The following is a 7,852-nucleotide window of genomic DNA, read 5'->3' on the forward strand; positions in this document are numbered from 1 at the left end:
GGCTCATAATCTGTCCCTCCCTTTGGTATCCACAAGTTTGTTATACATGTCTGTGAGTCTGCTTCTGTTTTGTATATACATTCACTTGTAATATCGTTTAAGTTCCACATATAAGTGATAGCATAGTATTTGTCTTTCTCTGTCTGAAATATCAATAAGCGTAATATTCCCTAGGTACATCCACATCGCTGTAAATGGCAGCTGTTAGGGGTGAGAAATATTCCGTTGTATATATACATATATATCCATATCCACATGTATATATACCATATCTTCTTAGTCTAATCGTCTGTTGATGGATACTGGGGCTGTTTCCATGTCTTCGCTGTTGTAAATAGTGCTGCTGTGGACATTCAGATGCATGTGTCTTTCTGAATTAGTATTTTTGTTTATTTCCAGATATGCCCCCAGAAGGGGAATTGCTGGATCACATGACAATTCTGTTTTTTAAAAAAAATTGGAGTATATTAATAGTTTCTTTACAATGTTGTGTTGAGGGCTGCACTGCTTTGATTTAGTAAAAATGACCTGCGTTTCCAGAGCAAAATTCCTATTGGCCACATACAAATAAAATGGAGACGGGCTAGCGTCCAGCTAACATGACTGTTTCGGGAACGGAGGGAGGTGATGGAGGTGGGACGTGCCTCACGACACGCTGCACCAGCTCCTCTGGGCCCCGGCTCTCCTGGCTGCGGGGGACGCTGCACCCCCAGGCTCTCCTACAGGTCGGTAGGAGAGGCAAGTTTCCCGGGCTCCAGCGTGGGGTGTCCGGGGTCTGTTGCTTCCATCAGGCCTGAGTAGGATGTTGACAGCTGGGGCTGCTTCCTTTGTGGGGTGTTGCAGGGCGTCGCCTCTAAATGCTGATACTGCTGACTGTGAGATGTTTCTCACCAAGAAACCTGCGCGCGAGCGTCGGAGACTTTCTGACGATTCTGTGTCGCCCTGTCACGCCTCAGCTGCCAGACCCATCACCAGGGCAGAGAGCCCTGACAAATGCTTGCTTTGCTGGTGCGGCAGCGAGTCGCTCCCAGGGAATCTGGACCTGCTCAGGGAGGACCTTAGTGAGCAGCTTCTGGACCTGTGCTGAGCATGGGAATCTAATGCCCCACCAGCTGAGCCACAGATGTTATTTCAACGTGTTAGGAGGCCACGTTATTCAAAATGAAAAAAAAAAAAGAGAGGTAAAATCAATTATTGCATTTTATTTTTTATAACTTGATGGATTAAGAATTCTATTACTGTAACCAGTAAAAATGTAACATAATTATATAAAAATATTCCTGAGCTGGTTTACATTTTTTTTTTTTTTTCCATGTAAACATTTGAGATCCAGGATACAGTTTATGCCCACAGCACGTGCCGGTTTGGACTAGCCATGTTTCACTTGCTCAGGGGCCCTGGATGGTTTCTGGATTAGATGGCACTGGTTCGGACCGGTGGTTCTCCTGGGGAAATTCCCCTCCTGCCTGGGGGGCATTTATCAATGCTTGTGGATCTTGGGGGTTGTCACAGCTGGAGGGGATGCTGCTGGCTGCTGCTGGGTGGAGACAGGGATGGTGCTCAGCATTGCACACACAGTGTACACCTATCCCCCCACGCCCCATCCCCAACAAAGGACCACCTCTCCCAAGATGTCAGCAGCACTGGGGCGGAGAAACCCCAGTCTGGACCAATCCCTTCCTCCTTGGAGCAGTGGGAATGAAGCAGCAGCTGGCAGGACAGGCAATTCCTCACAGGTCTCCTGAGGTTCGCCCCAGGGCATTTCCCTACATCCCCCTCTTGGCCTCCGTGCAGGGGCGGGTGAGGGCCGGGGGTGGTGGCGCGTCCCCTCCCCTTTGACCAGCCCAGGAGGTGAGTGTGAGCGACGGGACACAAGCCTCGGGCAAGCCCTCCACAAAGTTCCACAGCACAAAAGCAGCTTTTGTGCTTCAAGAAAATTTAGGGAAAATTCGTACACTTGTCAGAACCTGAGGACCAGCCCGAGGGACAAAGGAAATGCTGAGACCAGCAAGGGGCCTGTAGCTGACGGTGGGGCCAACCCTGGACACGAGCTGCAGTGCCTGGTCTATCAGGAGAGCATCTTCCCACGAGAGTGGGCTTTTGAGCATCCACGTGAATGTTCATTCTCATCAGTCAGTGAAAAGTACTTTTCAGTGCCTGGAAGCCACAGCTCAGAACTCCGGTGACCAAGTGTTTGTTCCCTCCCTCCGTCTCTGTAGGGCTCCTCTCTATCCCTCCCGCATAGGTTTGCAGACAGAGCACTTTCAGAAACGTTTGTAGAAGTTGGTAGGAAAAAGAGTGCGTGAAGGAGTGAATGAATTGTGTGGAACTGATCCAGATAGTAACCAGACTCCCTCCCTGTTTGTTTCAATGTTAAGTAAACAGATTCTTTTCTAGTTTCTCTGGACCCTTGACCTTTTCTGGTGCTGGGGCTCTGGCCTCCCTGCCTTCATCCAGCTCCATCTGAATTCCCGAGTTTGTCCAGATGGCCTGATCCACATGGGAAAGTGAAACTGTGAGAGCTCCCTGGATGCCCTCCTCCAGCCTGGGGCCAGTGTGCTGTGTGCCCCGTCGTGTCTGACTCTCTGCGACCCCATGGACAGTAGCCCACCAGGCTCTTCTGTCCATGGGATTCTCCAGGCAAGAATACTGGAGTGGGTTGCCATTTCCTCCTCCAGGGGATCGTCCTGACCCAGGGATCGAACCTGCATCTCCTGTGTCTCCCGCATTGCAGGCAGAGCCAGGGGCTCCTATAAAAAATACCCTTCCCTGGGCCCCACACTCCTGGAGATGGTCAGACCTCGCTTCCTACATCAGTAACCTCCGGGGGCTTCTTGTACCCATCCAGCCTCCACAGAGAAGGCTTCCTTTCTGCGTGGTCCTGTGACCAGGAGCCCTGCAGCCCAAGCAAGGCACACATTCTACCTGCCGTGTTCTTGCTGGTTGCCAGATCCTAGGCAGTCTTTTGTCTGTTTGGTTGGTGCTTTACGACTATCGCTTGCTTTTGCTACCTTTGTGCATTTTGCAGTGCCTCCGTTCAATGGAGGATGAGAAAGCCGGTCTCAAACTGGCTCCGGCCATTGTGTCATCAGTGTGTGTTATGGACAGAGTTAGATGCTCAGAGCTGTTTAAGACGGAGTTTGGAGAAGCCGTGCAGCGCTCACACGTGGATCCTTCCCCAGCCCTGTCTGTTTAGTGAGGAGCTGACTGCTGGTGCTCCGGCCCCACAGATGCAGAGATGGCAAGGCTGAGGGATCCTTGGGAATTCCCAGGGTCTGACCCTGGCTGCCTCCTGACCTTGCTCCTCCGTGGAGCCTGTTTTTCTCAGGCATCAGCAGGAAATCAAGAGGCTCGCAGTTCACTGGGTGTGCTGGATGCCAGGACAACAGTCCCATCCTGGGACATGGAAAATATGACGTGATCAGCTGAGAACACGTGGCCTGTCCTGGAAAGGAGGAAGAGCGTGTTACTTGGAGATGGATCAACCTCCTTAGTGACCGCCGGCCTTGGGGAGAAGCTCCTGATCACAGAGTGCTGGCTGAAGGGTTCAGCTAGCGCATCAGTTCTTGGTTCCCTGCAGCTGCCCACTCTGCTCACGGGGTAGGTGTGTCCGTGGAGACGATGTTGTCCTAACAGGCGGACTGCTCTGTCCACTGATAAGGTGTAGATGACGTCCTTTCTAGACACCAAGAGCTGCTCTTCTCAGGGAATTCAAGGTTGTCTTTTGAAAATGATTTTCCTTTCTTCTTCCTCATCTCCTCATTATTTTATTTGCTTTAAACAACATCGTCCATCCTTCTTAAGTCATTTCAATCATGTCTGACTCTTTGTGATCCCATGGACTGTAGCCCACCAGGATCCTCTGTCCATGGAATTCTTGGAGTGGGTCGCCATTTCCTTCTCCAGGGGATCTTCCAGACCCAGGGATTGAACCCATGTCCCTTAAGTCACCTGCATTGGTAGGGGAGTTTCTTTACTCGGAACGCCACCTGGGAAGCCCTTAAACAACATACACGATGTCTTTCTTAAAGAAGATGAAGCCCAGAATCTAGGGCTCCGTTTACATCACAGGGGCTTTCCTCAGATTGCTTCCAGGAACTCTGCTTTACCTCAACAGTCACACAAGCCCTGCATGTGAGGGGCACCCGGGCAGGGCAGGAAGTGGCCACCAAGGATTTTTCTGTTTGCAAACCACCTCCCAGGCAGGCGGCTCCTGCAGAGGGACCTGGGCGTGTGCAACTCTGCAGCGTTGCCGGTATGCAGGGAGACGCCAGGGCCAGGCAAACTCCCTAATGCAAACCCTGAAACTAACCGGAAAAAGAGTTCCCTGTGCACCCCTGCTGTGGTTTTGCAGTGTTTGCTGACCCAAGCACACCGACTTAGCTGCATGTTAATGAAAACGTTTTTGGACGGGGGGTGAGTGTCACGGGTGTTTTCATTAAACTGATTTCAGCATGTCATTGACGCCCATTCTCAAGGGGACACAGAACTTCCTCTGGGGCTGCAGTACAGTTGTTTAATCCTCACAGCGGCCACCACGAGGAAGTTCACATCAAGGAAGGTCCCCTCTCACTCTTCCTGCTCTGCTGGCTCTGCTGGCTTAATTTTTAAAGAGACAACACGATGTTTTTGCTGGAGGAGGGTGAGTGCCTGGGAGAATAATTTTTCAGTGGGAGGATATGGGGATGTTAGCAAAAGGAAGAGCTTCTGTTCGAACCGTGTTTGCTTTTCTGGGCTTTTTTTTTTCCCTACCATAGTTCACAAAGTTGGAAGTTCAGATCTCCTTAGGGAGATTGCCAGTTGGCTTTAATAGTGCAGAAATGGGTCCTGAAACTGTCTGCGCCCTGGGCTGGTCTGGGTTGGAGGCCAACAGAGCTGTAAAGGCTCTTCTATGCGGGGCGGAAACTCCTCCCGATGCTGAGCTGCAGCCCCCCTGAGAAGGGCGTTGGTCCACTCCTGGCTCCTGACCAGGTCACTGCCAGTCGTGAGTGCTTGCCCTGCACACCTCCAGCATCGCCCAGAGAGAAAACACACTCCCACACCGGGGCTGGCTTTCCTCTCTCCTTCTGAGCCATTTGCAGGTCTCTGCTTGGCTCCCCCTACTTCCATTGCTGAGCAGAGCAGCTGAGATTGCACCCAGACTCCCCTTACCAGTGTGCTCCCCAAGGAGGCCACGGCCGGGAGGGGGCAGCGGGGAGAACTGGCTGGCATTTCCTCTCTGTCAGCTCTGCTGCCCTCAAACCCCAGATCGCTCTTCGTGGCACTTAGCTCATTTCCAAACAGATTCCCAAAATAGAACTAAATTCAGATCATCTAAGCTTGTTGCTGGGGGTGGGGTAGGGCATATGCTAACCAGTCCGGGGCCCCAGACCCAGAGCCTGACCCTGCTGAGCTCTAGGGCGGCCCCTGGCCTAAATCTGTGCCGCCCCCAAACCCCTGATCTGGGTCCTCTGGGCAAGCAGCAGGCCTGGTCAACTTTCTCTTGCAACACTCTGACCACGTTGCTCACAGCACAGAAGAGCTCAGCTGGTCACGCAGCTCCTGGCTGGTCAGGACACAGGGGGATGGAAGAATTGGGACTGTAGTGCCCCCGAGAGGAGAGAGGAGGTGCAAGTTGAAAACACAGTTAGGTGCAAAACAAGGTTTGGGTTGATTTGTAAGTGACTGTTCATAGGATTTTCAAGGGGATCCAGGAATCATTTGTATATAAGCCTCTGCTGTCTACCAGGGGACACACAAATCAGATGGGGGCCTTGCATTCAAAGCGCCTTCAGTCTGGGAGGGAAACGGGATGTGCAGCCAGGTACCTGGCAGGTGAAACACTACCTCCATCCCCACCCAGACAAACCTTCCTGCTCCCCCTGCTTCCTGGCCCACCAGGCCAGGACCACAGATTAGATGCCATGGGTCTTGGACAGTAAGGAGTACGTTTGCTGAACAATTCAGAAGAACTGTGATGAGGTGGGGGCTTTCCTGGTGGCTCAGATGGTAAAGTATCTGCCTGCAATGCCGGAGACCCCCCGTTTGATCCCTGGTCCAGGAAGATCCCCTGGAGAAGAGAATGGCTATCCACTCCAGGATTCTTGCCTGGAGAATCCATAGACAGAGGAGCCAGGTGGGATTGCAAAGAGTGGACATGACTGAGCGACGAACACATCGTGTGTGTGTGTGTGTGTGTGTGTGTGTGTGTGTGTGTGTGAAGAGCTGAGAGATTGGGTATGACAGGGGAAAAACACAGTGGAAACCTCCGGGCCCACCGTCCTCTGGTTCTGGGCCTTCCGAGAGGTGAAATCTCCCCTCTCTTGTCCAGCGGCCTGCTGCTTGGCTGGCTCCTTCCTCCCCTGCTCCCCCTCCCCCAACTCCCCTTCCTCACTTACTTTCTCTCTTCTCTGTGTGGCTCCCTGCCATGGGCTCTTCCCCGCCTTTTCACAGGTGCTTTCCCACCATGGCCCCCATCAGCTGGGAGAGGCTTCGGGGGCGGAGCAAGCAACGGGGCAGGGTCCCGGAGACAGTGCTGAACTCTAGCTGGACCCCGAGTTCCCCAGACAGCAGCGAAGCTTCGTCCTCCCGAGCTCTGAGACCAAGCCCTCCCACAGTGTGTGTTCTGGGGCACGACTTCCTGCAGAAAGTGCTCTCCCCCACGGACCGAGATAAGACCCGCTGCTATGGGCTGAATGCATACCCCACGCCTCCTCCAAATTCACGTGTTCAGTCCTAACCCCAACGCTTTGCAGGACACAAAACAACTGGTGCGCCCATTCATGCTCAGCTGGTGGAATACGAATTGGATCCACTGCCTCTGAAAACAGTTGGGCTTTCTTTTTTAACAAAGATAAACATACACTTACCCTAAGAGCTAGCATTTGCTCTCTGAGGAATTCATTCTCTTGAAAAGAAATGAAGACATATCCACATAGACACTTAACCACTGGTCTTCAAAACAGTTCCATTCACAGCAGCCTCAAAGTGGACACAGCCCAGCTGTCCATCCATGAGTGCACGCTCAGTCGTGTCCAACTCTCTGTGACCCTGTGGATTGTAGCCCGCCAGGCTCCTCTGTCCATGGGATTCTCCAGGGAAGAACACCAGGGTGGGTTGCCGAGCCCTCCTCCAGGGGATCTTCCGAATCCAGAGATGGAACCTGCATCTCTTATGTCTCCTGCATTGGCCGCGGGTTCTTTACCACTGGCGCCACCTGGGAAGCCCTTGTCCATCCATAGGTGAAGGGGTAAATGAGTTGGGGTACCTGTACCTTGCAATAAAAAAACTCTGTACTACTGAGCTGTGTAACCACTGTGGCTGAATTGCAAAGGCACTGTGTCGAGAGAAAGAAGCCAGGCCCCGAAAGGACGGGTGGAAAACGACAGGATTTTGTTTAAATCAAACCCTTGAAAAGACAAATCTCATCCACAGTGGCAGAAAGCAGGTCAGGGTTGTCCGGGGCTGTGCAAGGAGACGACTGATGGGGAAGGGGGCCCGGCGGAAGTCTCTTCTGAGGGACTGAAATGCTTTCACCTCGACTGGGATTGCAGTTACACACATATATATTCGTCATGCAGGAGTGTCTTACTGCACGCAAGTTATCCTTAATGAAGTTAATATAAATTTAGAATCAAAAAAGAATGTCGTGTGTACTGACCTGGAATACTTTAAAAAGTAGGTCACAGAAGAATAAGCCTAGAATTATGTTAAAAATAACAGCATTTTAACCACTTCCCCAACTCTGTAAATGCAGGGGAAGGATTCAGAAAAAAAAAAATGCAATAAAATGATAACTGGATGTTACCCCAGGGGAAAGGCGTGAGCTGGAGGGGCCTTTCCCCTTACAGTGTGCGTGTATTCCTTCTGTATC

The 7,852-nt window shown here is 51.9% G+C and overlaps 1 long non-coding RNA gene across 1 annotated transcript; it reads left to right on the forward strand.

Annotated features, from left to right (window-relative positions):
* The first annotated feature begins 4,514 nt into the window (after positions 1-4,514).
* Positions 4,515-7,279, forward strand: LOC148774225 (uncharacterized). Its single transcript, XR_016036061.1, has 2 exons — positions 4,515-4,642; positions 6,433-7,279. It is a non-coding gene; the product is annotated as an uncharacterized LOC148774225 (long non-coding RNA).
* Positions 7,280-7,852: the final 573 nt, after the last annotated feature.

Source organism: Moschus berezovskii, chromosome 23 (assembly GCF_049115385.1).
Source record: "Moschus berezovskii isolate FMDL1 chromosome 23, NW_MosBer_1.0, whole genome shotgun sequence".
Classification (NCBI taxonomy): Eukaryota; Metazoa; Chordata; class Mammalia; order Artiodactyla; family Moschidae; genus Moschus; species Moschus berezovskii.